Raw genomic sequence first — 24,469 nt, 5'->3', positions numbered from 1 at the left:
TATTTTTCTTCACTATAATACTAAAAAGGCATTGCCCTTCTAAACGGTATATGTTTTAATAATCATTTTCTCAAATTGTTATGCTTAGTGGGTTTGATTTTAGTTTAATAATTTATCGACTTTGGCATAAGATTACGTAACTGCAGGAACAAAGATTTTTTAACATTTTATTGTATAATTTTCAATAAAATAGAATTCCAACTGTTGTGAGAAATGAAAAAATCAAATACTATATAATCTTAAGTTCTGCTGAAAATTTGCTAGGTTAAAATAAGAGCAAGTTGGGCACTTTAACACTTCAAACTTAAGCAAAATATAATATTCTGGTCCACAGGTACACACAATGGCTATTTTTGCAGTCCAGTTTCTTTTGAAATTGCATACCTACTTCAATGTAACATTCCTAAAATGCTTCAGGGTAATTTTTACAAATCATCTTTTGGAATAATTCAATAATTTAACTAATATTTACCACTGTATGCCTACTATAAAATCATCCCTGAATATTACCAATTTTAATTCAGTGTGAAATTCTTCCTCCTTAACTTTAATTCTCTTTCTTTCTGTCTTTTTTTCTCTCCCCTCCTTTCTTTGTTCTTTCCTGACCGCCTTCCTTCCTGTCCTCCTTCATTTCTTGTATTTTTGAAAGAGATAATTTGGGATTCTTTGGCAGCCAAGAGGATTGGCAACCAAGACAAGCATGCATGGACTATAAAGAGAAAACACTGAGATTGAGGTAAATCTTGAACAGCATTGAAAGTCAAGTTGGCATTAACTAGATAAAATGTGACTAGGAGATGGGCATAGGCAAACAAACACATGGAAAGGTGAGGGAACAGGGCAAAAATCAAATAATGTAATGACACTGAGGGAGTATACTTTGCATTTGGAGAAGTGATATAAAGAAGGTATGAGGGTACAGGTTGTTACAAATCCTAGGTGCCATCACAAGAACTATTACTTTTAATATGAAAAAACATGAGGAAAGCACAGGATTATAAGAAGAAAATGTCAGGATCACAATTGCTTTCTGAAAAACATCTTCACTGCCTCTATTGTTCAGTAAATTGTAAGATAAAGTGCTTGTGGGAAGATCTTTGTAAGTTTTTATTTAAACAGGAATCAGCTGGGCTTGGGAAGCCAGGGCGGATCACTTGAGGTCAGGAGTTTGAGACCAGCTTGGCCAACATGGCAAAACCCGTCTCTACAAAAAATACAAAAAATTTTGCAGCTCATGGTGGTGCATGCCTGCAATCCAAGCTACTCGAGAGGCTGAGACACAAGAATTACTTGAATCCGGGAGGTGGCGTTTGTAGTGAGCTAAGACCGCACTACTGTACTCCACCATGGGTGACAGAGTGAGAGTCCACCTCAAAAAAACAAAAAAAAAAACAAAACACAAGAACAGAAATCAATCAGCTTTGATGATTAAAATAACACAGACCAACAACAATAATTGAAAAATCATTTGAAAAAGCACTATGTAAAATATCATTTAAATATAGCACTATGTATTATTACTATGTATACATATGTACATACATATACATCACATATTTCTTGTGTATATTAATAAAATTATTTACCCTATCATAGGTTATTTCAATTTTTAATTTTTTGATTTAATAAGGATATTTGTCTCAATTAGTTCAGCTTAAGAAAACATCTATTCAATTTGGACATCTATTTGTCCAGCACAAGCTTTTCTGCTAAGCAACAATTCTCCAGCTTCATAAAGGCATTGTTAACTGCATTTGTCACAAGTACTTCAAATCTAATTTGTTCTAAACAAGGTTTACCTTCATGATACTTTACAAAAACGATTTCAAATTATTGCTCATATTGCTTACTGATATCCTATTAGTCTACAAGCAAGACATTTTACAATCCTCTAAATCTTCCCTTCTCTCAATTTACTATGTCTGACTGAGAAACCTTATTGCATATATGTCATAAATACTTTTAAATCTGATTTCCTTTGTTCACTCACCCTGGTGAATTAGAAAAGATGTATATCACTAATTTACTATTTTCCATATTTTCTCTAAGCATCAATGACATTAGGCTAATTGATTTTTCTATTTTCAATTCTATCACATTTTTATTCCATCCCCCAATTTCAGTCCTTTCACTTTCAGTCCATTAACCAAAACATAGACTAGAATGCATGTCTCCTACCTTCATCCTTAAAGTTCTTATCTATTGCACTCTAAAATAAGATTTCTCGGAATAGGCTAGGAAGCCTAGTATTATCTTGAACACTTCAAACCCTTTAGCTTCATATTGTCACTCCTTTTTCCACTTCTTCCCATATGTATGCTTATGCAATATTCAGCCAATTGCACTTTACCTAATTTAATCCTTGTTTGTGGCTTTATTCCTCAGCTTATGCTCCCCCTTTGACCAAAATCTCCCTTCCCTCTCTTCTTATTCCATCTGGCTACAGGATACCTACCCTCTGAGACTAATATGTAAATATATTTTCTTCCCAGCATACTTTCCAAATCACTTCAGGTTGCGATAAATATATTTTCTATATGCTCAAATGGAATCTTAATGTTACAGGTGGAGCTGTTCAATATGTTATTTAATAAATCACAATGCAATTTTAAGTACCATTAGACCGTTTTTTCTCATAATTTATTGATATTTGTAGACTCTTATTACTTACTGTCCTTAGCAGTCTACTTTGAATCAGTTAACAAGGGCACAAATATCACTTTAAAGTATCTTTAAATTACATATTTTAAAATTCATAAGACAAGCATAAAGCAGTCCTTATGCTTTTCCTCATCCATGTTTTCAAGAGTTCTGACATTTTCAGAAAGTGTTTCCTGAAAAAGAAAGGTGAGATGGTGTTTAATAAGAAAAGAAAATGCAAGCTTATGAAATATGAAAACTTTGTGCCATTAGATGATAACCTCTTTATTTTTGGCTTTCTACTGTGCACACAGACAAGCTCTCATGTACATTAATGTATCTTTGAAAGTGTATCTATTTTCTAGAAGAAATACATTCCTTGATAAAATCCAATCTATTGTAATCCCAGCTACTCTGGAGGCTGAAGCAGGAGAATTGCTTGAACCTGGGAGGCGGATGTTGCAGTGAGCCGAGATAATGCCATTGCCCTCCAGCCTGGGCAACAACAGCAAAACTCCATCTCAAAAAAAAAAAAAAATCCAGTCTACTAATCACAGTCTAACCTATGTAAAATTTCCTTATATCTGACCCTCAAGCCATCTCAAAATCCTGAGACTATTATAGAAAGTTTTACGTATGTATGACCTTACTGAATTTATAGCATAAAAATTTAATTGTTAAATGGCAAAGTGCACCATAAAAAGAAGCCTAAGAAATTAAAGTCTTTTTGTTTACATATCATATCTTGTTTAGCATAATTTTATGTTAAAAATTTACTAAACTAAGATCATGGCTCATTAAAATTTAGCCAATAACCAAACTATTCTTTAAAATGCAAATTTAACCAGCATTATTTTATCTTAGGGTGGATGAAATATAGGAGCTTTACCAAATAATTTTAGTTATCGGGTAGTTTAAGTTTAGTTACATTATTGGATATAGGATATACATAAATGTGTTACACTATTGGACAGGACTTGTAAGAGTCTGAGATGTCTCCAGTAACCTGTTGCTCAAGGAGACTTGCATTTCAGTCTTCTAAAGGCCATAGCAATGTTTTATGAGTTTCCTATGCTGAATCACACTGAGCCTATGAGAACAAATATGGAATTTATTAACGTATAGCTATCATTCCTCAGTATATCTAGACTGTTGCTCTATTAGATTTCTGAAGGACCAACTATCTCAGACAGCATCTTCATATCTCATACATTTCCTGGTTGACAAATCCACATTTCCAAATTGCAGTCCGTCTACAATGGAAAAGACCTGCAATCTATGAGATCTACATGACCAACTGGATTTGATTTTTTTAAAGATTCAAATGTTAAAATGGGTTACTGAATAATATCACAAAACATATTTTTTCCACCTAAGCCACTTATTTATGGCAGTAATGTAATGAAGCACATTGATTTATGACAGTTTTTGGTAGCGACATATGAATTTCACATTGAGTTTCTTGCTCAATTAAATGCTTCCATGAAGGTGACTAAGTCATAATTTTTAACATCTGAAAGCCTAGAGCTTCTGATGACCAGTTATTATAGTTACTATTTTTAGATTTATTTAGTGTCTTTTAAAATGACAATGTGCTAGACATGAAAGACTCCACAAAAGATAACATAAAAAATTTAATATCCCAAATGGCTATGTGCTTTATATAAATATTAATAACTTATTAGTAAATAATTCTGTTTTACACTCAAATATTTTGAAAACCTGTTGATACCTGTGTTTCCAAAGATTACATTTTCAGACTGGACTTCTAGAAGTCTGAGATCCTTTCAAAAACCTGATACTCAAGGGTATTGTGGTATCAAAAAGTCATTCTCAGGTTGAATATATGTATTGATTTAATCATATATATATATACACAAACACGTATATACCAATTAGTCTTCTATATTTTCAGGGATAACATTATTCCTTTTATATAAGGATAAATGATTTAGCCTAAAATATATGATCACCTAGTATTGAGGGTGTGGTCAATAATTTTGTTTTATTGTTTAAAGAAAATCTTCCCAAATCATATAGAGTGAAAAATGGCATATATATGGCAGCATATGAAAAATGCTAAATTAAAAATGAGAAAGTAACATAGGAGTGGTTACTTTGATAGGCCTGGGTGATGATGTCTCTTCAGGATGACCTCCACATTCTCTCACTGTTGCCATTAGTAGGTGAGTTAGAGTATTCATAAAACTTTTTGTGGTATAACTGACCCTCCATGCATTTGCCATTTTGTACAACAACCTAAACTTGGTTCTTTTTGCTACAGACATAACTAAAATTTCATTACTAATTATGTAGAAGAGAATAAATGCATCTGTGAAAAAGCCTTTTAAATAAGCCTTTTAGTATAGTTATTGAAGCATTAACCACTGACCATGGAGCAATACAGCTGTTGTTCAATTTCCAGTTTCCTAATAACAATCTATGTGACTTTAGCAAATTATTTATCCATTCCATGTCACAGTTTCCTCATCTGCGATATAAGCTAATACACACCTAACTCATTGATTTTTATAAAGACTTAGTGATTTATTACTTTTAAAGTTTTCCAGTTTTTATGCACACAGAAATGTCAGGGCTTTCACTATTCCTGCGGAAGGTATTTTGTCAAAGAGGCAGATCATGGGTTCTTAACTTGGACTTCATGGAATCTGTGTGTGAAATTCAGGGATTTTGACATCTGGCATGGAAACAACACATCTTTGAAATTTCAGATTATTTTCATTTGATATATCTTTTGCAGATACCTCAAAATGCCATTTATAGTTATCTTTACTGCAAAATCATAATAATTATTTTGATCAACAAAACATTAGTGATTACCATCTTCCTCTCTACAGATGGCTATGCCATAAAACTCGCCATCTATTGAGCTATATTGGGCCTGGCAATAGTCATTAGGCCACAAAACACTCAAATTCAGAGTTCTCCACTTCTGACCCAGACAAGAAGTTACTTTCCATCATTGCCCATTCACAATCATTTGCTGATCAATAAGTAAAAGGCAGTTAACAACCAGCCTTGAGTTTAATATTCGTTACACTAATCCTTCTTGAAACATAAAATTTAACTTGCCTAGATTTAAATGCTTTCTTATTTATTGTTATGAGAACCATATATATGTTACAATTTATAAAATACTGTAATAATTCTCAATATATTTCATGTTTATTGTAATACTATGTATTTCTATGTAATCTATGCATTTAAACACATATTTTGATGGGTAGTTTGTAGAACTGAACAGATTGTCCAAGTGGGCCATGGCACACACACGTACACACACACACATTTAACTTTCAGACTCTACCTACTAAGCTGGTTTGTAAAAGCTCAAAGGATACTTTTTTCATAAAACTTTCATGGTTTTCCCCAAATATAGTAACAGTAACTACTATATATGAAGTGACTTACTTTATATCAGGCAGGCACTTTATATATACCTTTCTAATAAGTCCATACAGAAAATCTGCAGGCTATTTGTTTTAATCCTCAGTTTACAAATACAGTCCATAGAATTTCAATAAATACTTAAAACTAACCAGACTGCTACAGGTTGAATTAAAATTACAAATGATAACTTTAAAGCAATATTAGATATATTCTATTCTGTTGTATTTATCTGTCACTCTTTTGTCTAGCACATTCTAAGGCTTTATATAACTGATATCAGCCTTTTTTGTGGCAAATGATGCAAAGATTTATACATAGTGGGTACTCACCACATATTTGACAAATCAAGGCATTGACTTTAATTCAGAGAGGGGAAGCAGAGACAAAGGAAAGTAACAAAAAGAACAACATATTAAAAAACTTGGCCTGGCACGGTGGCTCACAACTGTAATCCCAGCACTTTGGGAGGCCAAGGTGGGTGGACCACAAGGTCAGTAGTTCGAGACCAGCCTGGCCAATATGGTGAAACCCTGTCTCTACTAAATATACAAAAATTAGCCGTGCATGGTGGTGAGTGCCTGTAGTCCCAGCTACTCGGGAAGCTGAGGCAGGAGAATCGCTTGAACCCGGGAGGCAGAGGTTGCAGTGAGCCGAGATCACGCCACTGCACTCCAGCCTGGGTGACAGAGTGAGACTCCATCTCAAAAAAATCAAAACAAAACAAAACAAAAAAAAACTCATAAACTCACACATTAAATATTCAGAGATTTGAGTCTTTTTTTTGTTTATTCCTGCAGATAATACTGACTTTTGCAAGTTAATTTTTTTAGTCTTGGGTTTTGCTTTTTCAATTTGTAAGACCTTGAGAGTCATTTCAAAAACAGAGCTAAGCGTCTATATACTCATTTCTTAATAATAGTATATCATCTTCTAAAGAAAATCAAGTGTGTTTTGTTCACTGTGTAAAAATCCATAACACCAAAATAGTTTGACAAAATGAGTTATTGTATTTGTAGTTTACATTTATTCTCTAAATTGACCTACTTTTCTTTGTATAACCTCCTAATTCATTTAATCACAATAATACTAATATTAATATTAGCCATTTTCCCCCAAGAAATGATTTCTAAATGGCTCCACAGCACACAAATCCTCTTTTCTCCCATGTTTTCCTTAAAAGAAATACATATCTAAGAGATTAAGTGAGGTTACAAAGTTCACAGTCTTACAAATCTTGATGTTAGGAATCAGATGCTTAGTCTTTCTGGCATTAACAGCATATAACTGTGATAATAGTATTACTCATTGATTTCTTTGTTTTGAACCAGTTACTGTACTGAGCACTTTAACACAAATCACTTCAATTAAGCTTGGCAAAAAAAACTACAACAAAAAAACTTTGCTTTATTATTTCTTAAGTTTTTTCTATTAGGAAACTAAAGAATCAATACTTTTAGAATATTGCTCTAGTTTATAGAGTTCGTAATAGAGTCTTGATTGTAAACTCTAAGTATTGTCTTTTGTAGGTGTGTGTTTTTAGCCATTAATCTGTGTGTTTCCTAGTAGACCAATGTGTATTGCCATCCTGCCCCATGCTGGTCCTGTTACATCTTTCATGAAAAACCTGTTTATCATTTATTTGTCATGAAAAATCGTGGCATATTTCCTTATCATTTCTTTCTCTGTCCCCTGGGGCATTTCCTATAATAATAATTGTTAACCATTTATTAATTGCCAGTCACTCTTCTAGATGCTGGGAACAAAACAGTGTGTAAAACTAAACTCCCTTTTCATAGAATTTACATTTTAGAGATTTCCTCTTTGACTAATGGATGATTTAAAAGAGCTTCGCTTTCCTAGAGTACAGTCACTAATTTCTAATTAGGTTTTATTGTAACTGGATAATACACTCTATAAATTGTTAATCTGTTTAAACTTATCAACATGAGGTTTATGTACAGTAAAGGGTCTACCATGGTGAATATACATGAACACTGGAAAACAATGTTGACTGCAGTTTTCTAGAAATATCGATTAGCACAAAGTGTTATTTGGATCTATGTCTTTATTTTTGTTTCATTTCCCCAGTGGTTGCACCAATTACTAAGAAACTGGTGTATAATCTTTTTCTATAATTGTGAATTTATCCATTCTTCTTTTTAATTCTGTCAGATTTGCTTCAAATATTTTGATGCTCTCTTATTAGGTATATACATTATAATTGATATTGTTTTTCTGATAAATTTTTCTATCATTTTGCATAATACTCTTTTTATTGAAGTCCTTTTTATGTTAATATATCTTCTCCAAGCTACATGTGCTCATTATTTATTTGAAATGATTTTCTAGCAATTTAATTATTACCTATTTTTGTATATTCAAAGTGGATTCATTGTAGGCAATAAGAAGTTAGATCTGCCTTTTAAAAATTGACTTTGTCAGTCTAACATCTCTTCCTTTAGTCCCTCGAATCTGTTTCTCACTAGTATAATTTCCACCTAGTCTGAGAAATTTCCTTTATAATTTCATGTAGAACATAACTATTATTCTCTTGATTTTTTTTATTCACCTGAATATGTCTACTTCACATCCTATTGAAGGTTATGTTCAATGGGTATAGAATACTAAACCGACAGGTGTTTTATTATGTCTTCTTTTTTTTTCTTCTTTTCTTTTTTTCTTTTCTCTCTCTATGAAATTTGAAAATGTTGCTCCACTGTCTTCTAGTCATGGTTTCTGACAATCCATTCAAATTATTACTTCTTTACGTATAATGTTTCATTTTTCTCTAGTGATGTGAAGACTTTTTCTTTATATTTGCTTTTTTTAACAATTTGATTTAATAGATATAGGCATAGTTTTCTTAGACCTTATGTTGCAGAATCTTGCTCCTTAGTTCAGCTAAAACCTAGGTTCTTGTCACATGTCCAGGAAAATTTAGGAATGCAGACACATTGAAGGGTGAGTAGAACAGGGTTTTATAGGGCAAAAAGAAAAATAAAACTTTCAGCAAAGCGAGACAGGTTCCTGCTAACAGGTCCTCACCTCACAGATCGATTCCCACGTTACCACAGGAGCTGAAGAGAGCAGGTTCCTCCCCTGCATAAGGCATGACTTCCGCGTGGCTCCACCCACTTCCTCCAGTGTGCATGCTGGGCTCCAGTCCACTGTGGGCATACCCAGACAAGCCCTGGGAAGTCTCCCTCATCTACATAAAAGCATCTGATGTAAATACTTGTGTGACAGGTCGGAAATTCTCCGGGGACACCTTTTTATCTGCCTAGGCATTTGGCTGTCTCATTCCCCCCTCTAAAGAAGTACCTCTAACTGCCATTTGAATAAGGATAAAGATAAGGATGAAAACCAATCCTAATTGCTTCCTACTGACAGGGAAGCTGTTTTGGGAAAATGGCAGTCAGATTTCCCTCAGAGGCCTATTTCAGGGTTCCCAGTAAAAAAGGCCATCATCCAAGGCTCCAGGTGCAGATCGTTTGGAGTTCGATGGCCTAAAAGTGAGAAGACACAAACAGGTTATTAGAAAATGTGTATCAAAACAAAACAAGGAGTGGGTAAGGACAACTTGAAAATCCAGAGGCCTTTTATCAGTTTGCACAGGGAGAGAGAGTCCAAAAGCCCAATGGGGAAAAAAAACCTTTTACCCTTTAGCTGGCATGTCAGGTTTCTGCATTCCCTTCCCCTGAACCTAATCCTAAGCCAATTAGTCTATGGTTTGAGAAATTAACTCCTCCCAATTTGAAGGATGCATCTAAGGGAAGTGTTCTATGGTACAGGACACCATTACCTACCTACCAGTGAATAGAGGACAGAGGAAGGAAAAGGAAAAAAGAAGGCATTTTCTTCAGAAGAGTCCCAGGGATTCATGATGTGTTCTAAAAGGGTGCAGACTAAAGATGAATAGCTACTCATCTAGAAATAGGGGAGCATGTGTGCCTGGTTCCTTACTTTTTCTAGCAAATACCCAGGGTGTGTAAGGGAGAGAAAGTGAGTTGTTCCTCTTTCTTTCCTCTGTTCTTGTATTGCTGAGTCCCAGCAACTGTGACAGGGTGCCACCCATGGGTGTCAAAGTGACTTTCATCCATGTTAACAGGGGACCTAGGGAATGGGAATAGCTGCTCTTTCTTATTTACTCCCTATCTCCCCTGCTGTCAATAGCCTTTGAATTCTCTAGATCTCATTTATGCCATGGATACTAGCATGACCTTTATCCATGAAAGAGGAAGCTTGGCTTAATCAGCAGGAATCAGTCATGCTCAACTGTGCTGTGCCTTTTGACTTTCATTATTGTCTGTCTTCTGGATCCCTAAGATCCAGTTTTCTTAGGCCTTTGACACAAAGCTTGGAATTGACTTTGGGACCAAAAATATGTCTCAGCATGGAAGTTGCATAGACTCCTTATCATAAGCCATAATGCTAAAGTGAAGCTGTGGAATTGAGTTCTCCAACAAAGGAAAGAAAAGGATGTCTTGTGACACACTCAGATAACTGGTGACTATAGTTATGCTTGCTAAGATTTGGGTGCATGGGGTTTTGCTTTGGTTAGCTCCCTTGGTTTTACTTTCCCAAAAAGGAAATCTCTGGATGATGGGCATCCTATTTATTCCCATCAGCTGGCAGGATTTGCAGGATAGTTGTTCAGAACTAAAATACTGATCCAGATTTTTACATTACCCATCCCCTTTTGTCCTTTCTGAGCTGCAGCCAGAGATTGTTGGTTGGCTCACAGGAACAAGCAGGGTTAGTCTAAAATGTAGGCAAAAACTTAAAAACAAATAATAAGTCTAGAAACTAATGGTGATAAGTTTTGAAACATAATTTATCTCTGTCTTGTCCTCATTTCTGTTAAAAACAAATCATAATAGGGCTGTGTTGCTTGCAATATAGACTTTAGTCTTATACTTGGCTTAATTATTTGCATAAAGTACAGCAAAAACAATTATTTCTACCTAGGCCCTTTAGATTGGCTTTCATGAAAATCTGTTTCACAAAGAATCTTAGATAAGACCATTTAAAGCTGAGCCCAGCCCTAGCTGGCTCATACACCTGTGAGTTGGGTAAACTCTCTTCTTGAGGTCCCAAGAGCATACAGTGTCTGGGCCTGTTGGAAAGTGACATTCTTTACTCACCGCAGGTTAAGAACCCTGTATGTGGACTGTGTAGACAAACGTTTGAGGCCAGTTTTCCAAAGGGGTTCCCATCAGCCTTGCAAGTTGAGATTGACTCCTTGAAGGGAAGCACACATTTCCATCAAAGCCTGGTAAAACAACCAGTTTCTCCAATTTCATTCTATTGCAAAAGAAAAAGGATTCTTATTGCACTCATGCAAATGACTATACTGCCATAAGTTAAGAATACTCAATATTAGTTTCCAAATTCTGGAGAAGCCAGGCAGAGAGAGACATATATGCTCCAAAATTTTTCACAGGAGTACACCTTACTCAATTATTAAAGGTCATAAATAGTTCTAAATAAGTTTCCTGGACTCTGAAAAACAAAACAATGATCAGCAATATTCCAAGCAAAATTTAAAAAGATTACTTCAGTTTTCTATTAGTTCAGTCCATTCAGTTAACTCTTGTTTTGTTTGCTATCCATGAACATTTCAATTTTCATGAGTCCTGTATGTTTTTCCTTTATTCCAATGTCACAATCTCCAAAGTTATCAGAAACCTGCATTTGAGAACACCTGTCAAAGTTCCATAGCTGATTATAAACATCATGTGAAGAGGATAGGATCAAAACAAGACAACAATGGTTTGTGAGTAACAAAATGTCCAGGGTAGTTGCAGTCAGAAACATGATTGGCAAATAAATTTGGTTATCTCCATGGTTTACAATAACTTAACATAATAGCTATAATTATGATTGACAGTATATGCTCAAACATTAGAATTGTATAAATCCCATAAAAGTTTGGAACGTATATTAGTATTATTCACAAAAATACAACCTATAAAAGATTGAACACCATTTTGTCATTCCCATGTACCTAAAATATATCAGATAATCCTGCTTACCTCTTTTTTTGATGTTGCAGGTGTCCTCTGTAGCATCCAAAGGTCTGGTATCAAGAAAGACAATTTTGAAACTGAAGTTTGATTTTGGTAAGCCTGTTAAGTATGTTAGGGATTTAAAATACTTGATGTTATGAAACAGGATTCCAGATTACCATAAATTATTTACTTTGCTAAAATGATGACTCAGAAATTTTAAAAGCAAAAATCTGTTATAACACTTTAAAAATTTTGCTGAAGAGTAGCTTACTGCTTTAAGAGTACCTTGTTGTGCTTTTATTTCAATGCTGAATTTACAGAAAAACCATATAATATCCTTTGAATTTAGTCAATATGTTTACACATGGGATTTCCTTTGCAAGGTTAATTTTTACAATCCTTCCACAACTTGTTTGAACTTTTACTGTTATCTTATTTAAGTCAAAACAATCTTTTAACCTTGGGCAAAATTTTACATTTCTATGCCTTCTTATAATTTTTTACTAAAAACATATTTTACTGTTCTCACATAACTCAAATGTAAATATATTTTTAGTAGTCTCAATTACATGTTATAATGGTAACTCCTAGCAATTTTTACCTTTAAAGTAAAACCTGCTAAGTTGTTTTAATTATGTGCTAGGTGCAGCCAAGGTTTGACTCCTTCCAGCACAACTAAGGGCATGGTTAGTAACATATGTCCCCAGGCCTTACCAGTTGTGAAGCCAGCAAATTGAATCATTCTCAAAAAGCATTTTATAGCCTTAAAACATTTAGCAAAGCTAGTAACTGACTTGAATAATTTAGTCCACCTATTTAAATTTTGATGGCATCTGCATTTCACCAAATAATCTTTAAGGTGTTTTTATTTCTCAAAGATTAAAGTCATGAGAACTAAAAGCTACCACAGCTTTTATCTCTCCATTAAAAAATATTTGATCCAAGTGCTTATTTTTCTTTAGGCCAATTAATTAGAGCTGTTTTTATAAACATCACAAATACAATACGTATATAACTACACAGCCAGGCAGAAGAAAACTCAGCAGCCACAAGGTTTTTCATTTGCCAGTCTCCTAATAGGATTATTGTCCTTCAGGCAGATCCCTTTAAGAGACAGGGCTAGGAAAACATGCTGCTTCTAGGGCGTAATAAACAGGCATAATTGGGAGGCAAAAACAGATTTTGAGAGGGATCTATCTGCTTTTAATTCCTGGGGTTCCATGAGGAAAACAGATTTCTTCCCAAAATGGGGTCAGTGGTGCCTTCTGTTTTTCTCAAGGAGTCCCATGCACCCCAGAGTTATCTTAGAGCCTCCCATGCATGCATCAAGAGTGGCAAGACAAAATGGAGAAAAAGAATTCAGCCAACTGAGGAAAAAAACCCTTTTTCCAACAAAACGAAATCCAAGGGGGAAAAAATTAAATAAATAAAGGCCTTTTAAATATGCCTATAACTTGGATATACACTTTTAATTAAGCTGTGTGCTCTTTAAGAAAATTGTTTTAAATCCCTTGATATCTGGTTTTAGTTATACCAAGCAGCCAATATTTCTGGCTTTCAAACTTTACTAAAGGCTCAGGGAAAGAAAAATCCAAGGCTGTTGAGGGGAAAAGAATCAACAAATTGCAAAGGTCATCCAGATATCAAACCAGAAGGAATTTATTCCCTGAGCCAGGATTGAACCCAGCTGCCACTGTAAAATGGTGGAGGCTAAACAAAACATTGCCATGAGGTTAGAGGTCACACTTTAAAGACGTAAAACTAGATGGAGACCTGCAGCAAAGTTTGCTACTGACCATACAGAAAGTCATGCAAAGCACACTAGATTAGCTACAGATTAAGATCAACCTCATGAATCATTTTTAATAATTAAAACTTTACAGAGAATATAAACAGTGATCCTTATAATTCCTGGCCTAGTAAAATGTCTTCTAAAAGGAAAAAAAAAATAAAAACTCTCACTTAAAAGTTAACTGCTGGCAGGGTAGAGAAAGGCAGAAAAGTTTAAAGTGCAGAGTTGGAAAGATGCCTGCAGGAAGAAAATCTTATTCTTATGGAAATGGGTTCCTCCAGCAGGGCGAGGAACTTAAGAGGAGAGCAGGGAGACTCTGGTTCACCTGTCTATCCCTTAAAAACAGGAAAAGGCTGACATTCCAGATCCCTGGAAGTGACAGGAGTGGAGGGGAGGGAGGTACAATTTCCCCTACCCTCAGAAAAAGTCCGAGGACACAAAGGCTTAAAAGGAAAAGGAAAAAAAGGGGCGTTTTTGTTTGCATCTTACTCACCATTTCTCAAGCCCGGCGTTTGGGTGCCAAAACGTTGCAGAATTGTGCTCCTTAGTTCAGCTTATACCTGGGTTCTTTTCACACGACAAGGAATATTTAGACACACGGGCACATTGAAGGGTGAGTACAGCAGGGTTCTATTGGGAAAAAAGGAAAACAAACAAACAAAAAACTATTTGCAAAGCGAGAGGGGTTCCTGGTAAAAAGTACCACCTCACACATTGATTCCCAGGTCACCACAAGAGCTCAAGAGGGCAGGCTCCTCCCCTGTGCAAGGCATGAATTCCTCATGGCTCCACCCACTTGCCCCAGTGAGCATGTCAGGCTCCAGTCCACTGTGGGCATGCCCAGACAAGCCCTGGGCAGGTTCCCTCGTCTGCACAAAAGCATCTAATGTAAACACTTGTGGAGAAGGCCAGAAATTCTCTAGGGACCCCGTTTTATCTGCCTAGGCATTTTGCTGTCTCACTTACACTATTTGGAATTTGCTGAGCTTCTTTCGTTCGTAAATGTATGTCATTGACTGTACTGCAGATTTTGAAAGTCTTTGGGTATTTAGAAGTATGCCCCAATTTTAACTTTGGGTACTGAAATTACACATATGTTAGACCTTTTAATATTGTCCTTCACGTTTTGAGGTTTTCTTATTCTTCTGTTTCAAAGTATCTCTTTATTCTCATTCATTGTTCTATGTTCTTTATGTTGGGGAATTGCTATTGATCTATTAATTTATACCGTTTTCTTTATACTCAAAGTTGATTCCTTGTAGACAATAATAAGTTAGATCTGGCTTTTTGGACATACTATTTTATGTTCAACATATTTTCCTACTATCATTCTTTTTTTGCTATTGAACTTAATGTTTAATTTCAGATATTTTATTTTTCATTTAAAAAATTTCCATTTGCTTCCTTTGTAACATTCCTTTGTCTCTGCTAATATTTACTGAATGTCCATTAATTGTTTTTGTTTTTGTTTTTGTTTTTTTCTTAGCCAAATTGACAGCAGAGTGTCTAGCAAGACTTGTAGTCACCTATGCTTTTCCTCTCTGTGAATGGGAAAAAATATCCCAAGGAAAAAAAAAATAATGAAAATCACTTTAATAACAGTTGCTTTTTCAAATTTTGATTTCTCTTAAAAAAATCTAACTTGTTTATTTTCAGAGTTTTCAATTAGGGTATTTTTAATTTACTTTTTTTACTCTAAAAATGTATCCAAATTTCCCCGTCTCTACTTAGAAAAACTACAAAAATTAGCCAGGCGTGGTGGCAAGCACCTGTAATCCTAGCTACTCAGGAGGCTGAGGCAGGAGAATCGCTTGAACCCAGGCAGCAGAGGCTGAAGTGAGCCGAGATCATGACACTGCACTCCAGCCTGGGTGACAGAGTGAGATTCCGTCTCAAAAAAAAAAAAAAGTATCCGAAGTTTATTGTTACAATTAGTAGGATGGATGGACTATGGGGAGCTTTCACTGCCAAAGATTAACCAAAATTTCAGGGTTATATTTTTGCTTTTGTTTTTATTTTTTGAGATTAACTTTAAAATAACTTTATTAAGTCTGTTTTCTGATATTCCACTTACTATAAATAAGAATTTTATCCAAACAATAAATTAATTTTAATAGACAGGTTTAGAATATTTGTTATTTAGTGTTCATATAAAGAAAACAAATATAGATTTTATTTAGTCTTTTTGTCCTATTATACACTTATATAAATATATAATTAGAATAAAGCTCTTTAATTATGTTCCATTTGATCATACATTTGTCTTGTAGAACCCTTTCTATTTATTGTTTTCTTCCTTCCATTTTGTTGCAATAATGAAACAGATTGTTATCTATTATTTACTCTCAAGTACTTTGCTGGTATAAGGAAAGGTTATAAACTTTGTATAAATACTTATACTTAACTGATTTCCTAAACTTTAATTTTTTTCAAAGACATAGAATTATGTCATTTAAATTATTTTGTATCAAGCTTTCCAATTTTTTACAACTTAGTTGCTTTTATTTCATATAATTTCATGATTAAGTTAATAAAAATTGAGACATTTCATACAATTTTATCTTTACATATTATACTGGGCTTTGTAGCATCTGTTGAAGTAATTAATGACATTATCTTAACATTTTTTGGTGGTAATATTAATACAATAGATTTCTCCTCATTGATGCACTCTCTCACATGAAGAGAGAATGCTCTATCTCTATTACTGATGCTTCCTTACTGTAACACTTTGTTATCTATCCACTCCTAATTTCATTCTATTCATGATATGTAGATGAGTTAATTGATAAGTTGAGGAAGACAAATTCTTTATAAAGAATACAACTCTCTGTTTCATTTTTCTTTGGAACTAAGAGATTCTCAAAGGCCATATGCACTACTGCTTCCTCTGGCCCATAGTAAAACAGCTTATTCCTGGGGAAGAATCTGTTTAGACAGAACACCCTTGAACAATTCTGGAATCTAGCATTATAAGCTCCCTTCCCTACAAGAAAGCACTAATCGTGTGGAATCTGGTTTAACTTTACCAGTTTCTTATCCAGTTTCTAATTTGATTAAGAACTTGGGCATACAAGAGTGGTGTTATTTATCAACCCCCTTGGTACACCAGCATTTTATTGCTCTTAATTGGGTATACTATCAATCAAATGAGTTTTACTTAATCATATATGAGATATTCTGATATTTTTAGTAATTGTCAACAAATCTTATTGTGTTTTCTTAGAATCAAAATATAAATTTTTTGTTACTTTAAATTTTGAAGCATTTTTATTGCCTTTACTGGTTATTCTTCGAACATTTTCCAATGTAATTGACTGATTCTGTTTTCTTAACTTTGAATCAATTCAGATTTTTATAAATTATATGTAAATATCTCTGAGAAGTTGCAAGTAGCCAACTTTCACACTCACATGGGATGTGTAAAATAGAAAACTATACTATGGGTCCACTGTAAATATATACTAGAATAATACATTCAATCTTGTCTGACAAAGAAATATTAATTAATATTATAAATATTTGCTATAATGGCGGCTACAGTTTTTTTTTGTTTTTGACTCATTAGTAACAACGGTATGTTTCACATGTTAAAGTCTGAGTCAATTTGAAAATCATGTTAGTTACAACTCTCACTGATAATAAATGCTATTTTGGTTTGGCATTTTTTCATTCTTTCAAATTAAGGCAATGAAAACTAAAAATCAAAGCATTTGATGTGCTGAAATTACTCTAACGTGTGCAAAGTGATTTAAAATCATTGAAAGCCTTTACAGTTTATGGGTACTCTACTGTGGAATTTAGAGCACTTTGATAATTTTAAATTACTCTTCACTACACAAAGCAATTTAAATTTATTGGAAACGAAATCTGGAAGAGTTCAAATTCTGGGCAATGTTGTACATATTGCTTGAAAATTACTAAGAGCACTTAAGCGTTTTTTATATGCACTTACTAAGAGCACTTAAGCGTTTTTTATCATTTAAAGGTGATCCAAGCTTTAGTGTGGAATGATATAGAAACATTTGGAAGTGCTAGAATCACTCTAGCTTCAATTCTAATTCAAAAATTTAAGTTTTCTGATAAGTACATTAATTTAATATTATTTAACTTCAAATAGTCATAACATGATATTTAAAATATAAAAATATATTTAAAAATATTTTTATAATGGTCTTATTTTTTCAATCTTTTTAAAATTTATTCCACTGATTATAATTTGAAAAATTCAGACCTAAGTTCAGATAAATTCTGATTCTATTAAAATGGTGCCACCAAATGGTTTCATTATATCTATTATATACAATATCATTATATGCTACTACAAGAAAGTACATTATTGTGCAAACAATCCAATCTCAATATAATATGCATCCATTATAATTAAATCAATTATTTTACTAAGTTAAATAAAAATATTTAAACATATACAAATTATTTTGCAAATTTGAATGTCTCTTACATTAATAATTGGTAGCCTCACACATGAATAGAATTTTCAGTGAGAGATACAATCTTCAGGATGATGTTTGAAAAAGTGAATATTAAAAGCATTCTAACTCATGCCTTAAAACCTTTTAGCAGTGGGTTTCTCTCCCTGATATAGCTTCAAGTTTGTGTACAAAGTAACATGCTGAGGAACAGCAGTAACTAATCCATGGTTTTGTCTGCACATTATAAGAAGTGTCATTTAAAAATAGATCTACCCGTGCGCAATATTCTCCTGAACCTTAAAGAATGGGGGATTTTCTCATTTTACTTCAGAAGAAGTAGGCCCTTAAGCATTTTGTCAGCATTTCAGGAGTGATGAATAAGCTGGTTTGAAGTACTTCATGCATACATTTTAATGAGTAGAAGCGACTGTAATTCTCTCTAGCCTACCTACAATTCTATAGGAACTAAACTCCTGAAACTGAATCTGCATTATCTAGAAGGCATCTTCATAAATGAATTTAGAAATGCTGCACGTAGTATTTGCCTCCAGTGACATTCATTCTAATTAAATTGCAAATAAAATAGTGTGGGTATAAACCAACCTAAAGCTTTTTTCACTACCGAAAGGCAGAGAAAATCCTTAAATAGGTTCCCTTTCATTGCTAGTGACTCTGAAATGACATTGAGAATTGTCCATTCACAGCTCCTTTTTTTGTAAGAAGGGATTCAACTTAAATTGCCTATGCATTCAAGACATTCACTGCAGCGTCCTTGCAACAAAGTAACAGGAGAGTCAAATTCATTTATATCACAAGTGAAAACACCAAAAATGTGATCTATCTGGAAAATAGTATTCAATAGCTTATTTGAATATGTTAAGCAATCATAATTTAAATGCTTTGACAAAATTCGGAAGATGCAAGTGCCTCTCGCATTGTTTGGAGACATCAAAATTGATTTTAATTTTGATTTTTGGTGGACTGTCTCACTTAACACTTTCTGAATATGTTAATTTGATAGAGCAGTATTAGAAGACACTTAGTTACAATATGTTTTTAAAACACTCATGTACCAAATGTTAGAAACCCAACTCAACCTCATAGAATTATTATAGGGCAAAACAAAGAAATACATTTAGACTTGAATTTTGAGAAATAGTTGTCAAGGTAGAAGTAGGAGAGATGGAAGTGAAAAATAAGTGGCTTATGAAATTATTTACTTTAGCTTGCAAGGAAAAACATTACCCTTGTTAAATCTTAATGAAAAGGACACTCAATTTGATTGTCAATGAGTGCATAGTTTGAAAAACACTGGTATCTATAAACAATTTCTTCCTAACATAAGAAATTGTTTGAGGAACCTCAAGCCTAATTGCCAAATTGTGAATATGACGAGACTTGACTCTTACATTATTATTTACACAGTTTAACCTCTTTCCATTTTAGTAAAGTCGGCATTTTGAAAGAATAAAAATAACAAATAGAAAGGTATCAAGGGGTGAAAGTAAATAAACAAAATCTTATGCACAATAATATAAAAGGAAGAGTGTAGAGAAACATGACAGAGGCATTAGGTTTGGAACTAAGCAAGGAAACTGCTGAAAGAGCTTTGGCTATAATAAAATTATCCCTAGAAAAAATAAAATATTTTCGTTTATCTATAGGCAATGAGAAAGTAAGGAAAAAAATCAGTAAAACTGAAATCAGGAGGCTTATGAAAATAAAGAGGAAAGGAAGAAAAAATGAAAATACTCAATCTCGACCCACTAAGTAAGCTCTGCAACCACTTCAATTTCAAGAGATTGATATTTCTGGTAGTTAGATATTAACAAAAATTGGAGGTCTATTGTTATTCAGTAGATTGATAGACTGACCCATTGGGGTACAATGTAGACATAGGGATCAAAACACCCCCTGTTTATATAGTTATATAATTTTATGTTAAAAATATATGGCTAGTGAAGAAAGAACAAATAATGAACACATTATGTAAGTTGCAAATTATGTAAGAACTATAATTTTTAGGAGACTTTGTATTTATATATACTACTCTTTTGGCTCTTGACTTTTACATGTCTATGAGTATTCTTATTTCTAAGTCAATGTGAAATTGTGCAGTGCTCACACATTTGCAGAATCAAAATATTTATGGTTTGTGTCTTTATTAATTCTTTTTTCCAGAAGTTTTAAAATTTCTAGATTTGTTCTTTTTTTAGAATTATGTGTAATAACCAAATAGTATCTCTTGTGTGTTTGTTTTTTTTCTGTGAATGCCCAGCCTTTTTCACTTAACTGTATATATTATTCATTAAAATTAGTTGTTTATTTAGGAAAGTTCTTTCTATTTGCAGGTTGGTACAAAAGTAATTGTGGTTTTTGCATTGTTGAAATTTGTCATTTGATATTGGAATACGTTCTTAAATAAATATGTTATACATCATTTTAAGGGGAATTTCTCACTTCATTTCTTTTTTTGCTAATGACTTATTACTTGCTGTTTATTTTATGTTTATTTTAGACTATGGAGTTGAAGTCAGACAAAAAGCAAATTCAAGCGACTTTCTTATTCGCGTTTAAACTGGGTCACAAACCAGTGGAGACAACTCTCAACAACAACAATGCATTTGGCCCAGGAACTGCTTACAAATATACGGTCAGTGGTGATTCAAGAACTTTTGCAAATGAGATGAGAGCCTTGAAGATGAAGAGCTAGTGGTTGGCCATCAGAAGTTGACAACGACCAATTGAGAGCAATTATTGAAGCTGATCCTCTTACAACTGCACAAGAAGTTGCCGAAGAACTCAACGTCAACCATTCTGCAGTTGTTTGGCATTTGAAGCAAATTGTGAAAGGTGAAAAAGCTCAGTAAGTGGGTGCCTCATGAGCTGAGCGAAAAACAAAAAAATCTTCAATTTGAAGTGTCATCTTCTCTTATTCTACACGAAAACAATGAACCATTTTTCTATTGGATTGTGATGTGGGACAAAAGGGATTTTTTACAGCAACTGCTGAAGACGAGCTCAGTGTGAGAAGAAGCTCCAAAGCACTCCCAAAAGCCAAACTTCCACCAAGAAAAGATAATGGTCACTGTTTGGTGGTCTGCTGCTGGTCTGATCCACTACAGCTTTTTGATTGAACCATTACATCTGAGAAGTATGCTCAGCAAATTGATGAGATGAGCTGAAAACCGCACCGCCTGCAACCAGCATTGGCCAACAGAAAAAGCCCAATTCTTCACCACAATGCTTGACCACAGGTTGCAAAACTAACGCTTCAAAAGCTCAACAAATTGGGCTACAAAGTTTTGCCCCATCCACAATATTCACCTGACCTCTTGCAAACCGACTACCACTTTTTCAAACATATTGACAATGTTTTGCAGGGCAAACACTTTCAAAACAGCAGAATGTAGAAAATGCTTTCCAAGAGTTCATTCAATTATGAAGCACAGATTTTTATGCTACAGGAATCAACAAATTTACTTCTTGTTGGCAGAAATGTTTTGATTGTAATGGTTCCTATTTTGATTAATAAAGATGTGTTCCAGCCTAGTTATAATGATTTAAAATGCACAGTCTGAAACCACAATTACTTTCCCAACAATTGAATATTTTCACTTTATCAAATGATGAGAAATTTTAATTTTATTTTTATAGTCTCTTAAACTTCTTGTTGAATTCTGAGACATAGTTGCATAGTAATTAATAAATGACTATTTTAATGAACTTAATTTGTATCTGAATTTTACACATTTAACTTCTTTGAGAAAAAGATTTTTAAGCCTAGCAATAATATAATATTTTTAAAAAGTTTCTTTTTTTGGAACAGAAAAAAACTTTGGCACATATACTTTAACTTCTTTGAGAAAAAGATTTTAACTTCTTTGAGAAAAAGATTTTAAGCCTAGCAATAATATAATATTTTTAAAAAGTTTCTTTTTTTGGAACAGAAAAAAACTTTGGCACATATACTTTAAATCACATTGCAGTACATCAATGACTTTATAATATAAAATGAGACAGGGAGGAAAAAGTCATGAATACTTTCCTCTAAAACAAGACTCCAGTAACAATGTGAAACTCAAGATTAATTGACAGTATTTTTAGATTCTAGTAATTATATCTTTAAATACATGATGTTTTGTCAACTCTTCCTGTCCTATGATGTCAAATCAAATCTAATGGACAGTATATTATTTTGCAAATATACACATCTTTTCATCCACAGTTCTTGGCTCATAACTCCCATAGTCCTATTATTTCCTAAGTGACTAAAACAATAAGCATGTATTTTGTTAAAGTATTTTTGGCCTTTTTTCCTTGGTTCCTGAATAGCTTCAGAACGATAAAAGTAAAAGACACTCTTTTCTTATAATGTTGATGTGCTGTAGGCCTCAGGAGCAAGCCTCATAAAACAGCATCTCTCTCTGACCTTCTCCTGTCCTCCTTTCACCTGCTCCTTTTTCTCCTCAAAGCAGTCCATAGAAACTGAAAATACACTCTAATCTTCAACTTCCTTTCTGTCTTGGAGCCGGTTATAAAGAAATTCTCTGACCTACCTTGTCTGATTATAGGTCATGAGACCCCTGTTACATAAGGCATCTAGTCCTTTCTGGAGGAAGGAATGCTGAGCAGAGAAGCCAAGGAGAATCTGAGCAGACAGGCCTTTCTGGGTTTCCTAGCTCAGTCTACTAGTATTATTAGACCATACACTTTTGTCCAATCATATTTCTACACCGTTGTCCATACTTCAATCGTGCCTATCAGCTAAGTCTCCACAGAGGCTCAGAGGGTGGGGTATGGAGAGCTTCTGGACAGCTGAACTCCTGGAGGTGCCTGGCGGATGGTGCACGCCGAAGAGTGCAAAGAGATTCTGTACTGCTTCCCTCCATCCCGAATCCCAGATGCAAAATGCATCTCTTCAACTGCATCTTTTAAAACAGCCTTTGTAATAGGTAGTAAATGTAAGTATGTGTTTGCCCGAGTTCTGTGAACTGCTCTTACAAATTAACTAAATTAAAAAAGGGTTGTAGGAACATCAATGCAACCAGTCAGCCAGAAACACAAGAAAAATAACCTGGGCATGCAATTGTTACTGTAGGTGGGATTTAGTCTTGTGGGACTGTGCCCTCAACCTGTATGATCTGATGTTATCTCCAGTTAGACAGTGTCAAATTGAATTGAATTAGAGGACATCCAGCTGGTTTCCTCTGCAGAATTAATTGCTTGCTTGATATGTGGTGGAAAAAACCCATATGTTTGGTCACAGAAGTCTTCTGTGTTAATTATTGTGATAGGAGCACAAAGGAAAACCTTTTTTTTTTTTCTCTTTTCTACTCAGGGAGCATCTTTATAGCTCTATCTTTTGAGAAATTAAATGTATAAAATAGTCTTATTGCACTGATAGTACCTATGAAGTGCTTCATGTATTATCAATACTGTTTGCCATATATTTCAAAACACATTTCTGTAATATTTTGAAGTACTGTGTCCGGAGTTGGTTCCTTCTGCTGGGTTCTTGGTCTTGCTGACTTCAAGAATGAAGCTGCAGACCTTCACAGCAAGTGTTACAGCTCTTAAATGTGGCACGGACCCAAAGAGTGAGCAGCAGCAAGATTTACTGTGAAGAATGAAAGAACCAAGCTTCCACAGCATGGAAGGGGACCCAAGTGGGTTGCTGCTGCTGGCTTGGGTGGCCAGCTTTTATTCCCTTATTTATGGCCTATGTTCTGCTGATTGGTCCATTTTACAGAGTGCTGATTGGCCCATTTTACAGAGTGCTGATTGGTCCATTTTTCAGAATGCTGATTGGTGCATTTACAATTCTCTAGCTAGACAGAAAAGTTCTCCAAGTCCCCACCAGACCCAGAATCCCAGCTGGCTTCACTTCTCTGTACCAAATCCTCTGAAAGTAGTGAGAGTCTATATTAGTTATTATGGAAGATTAATAAGAAAAATGATAATATTAACAAAAAATATTGTTATAGATAATGTAACTGGTTGTTAATTATGGTTGGTTGTTCTTTGGTTATCATTAGCTATTTTTTGATTGAAAAAGTCAAAAATTATGTTAGAGAATGAATGGATAGATAAACCAAAATGACAGCATTTACCTTTATACCAAACAATGTTCTTTTCTTGCTCGTATCATGAAGAATTTAAAGAAAGTAATTTATTGTAAA

General features: G+C 34.0%; 1 long non-coding RNA gene across 1 annotated transcript; it reads right to left on the bottom strand.

Moving 5' to 3' along the window:
* Positions 1–152: 152 nt before the first annotated feature.
* Positions 153–14,644, bottom strand: LOC129037262 (uncharacterized). Its single transcript, XR_008502767.2, has 4 exons — positions 14,348–14,644; positions 11,196–12,179; positions 9,097–9,557; positions 153–2,834 (listed from the first exon to the last, which is right to left on the bottom strand). It is a non-coding gene; the product is annotated as an uncharacterized LOC129037262 (long non-coding RNA).
* Positions 14,645–24,469: the final 9,825 nt, after the last annotated feature.

Source organism: Pongo pygmaeus, chromosome 4 (genome assembly GCF_028885625.2).
Source record: "Pongo pygmaeus isolate AG05252 chromosome 4, NHGRI_mPonPyg2-v2.0_pri, whole genome shotgun sequence".
Taxonomy (NCBI): Eukaryota; Metazoa; Chordata; class Mammalia; order Primates; family Hominidae; genus Pongo; species Pongo pygmaeus.
Note: the sequence above shows the minus strand (reverse complement) of the source record. Positions and strands in the feature narration are given on the sequence as shown.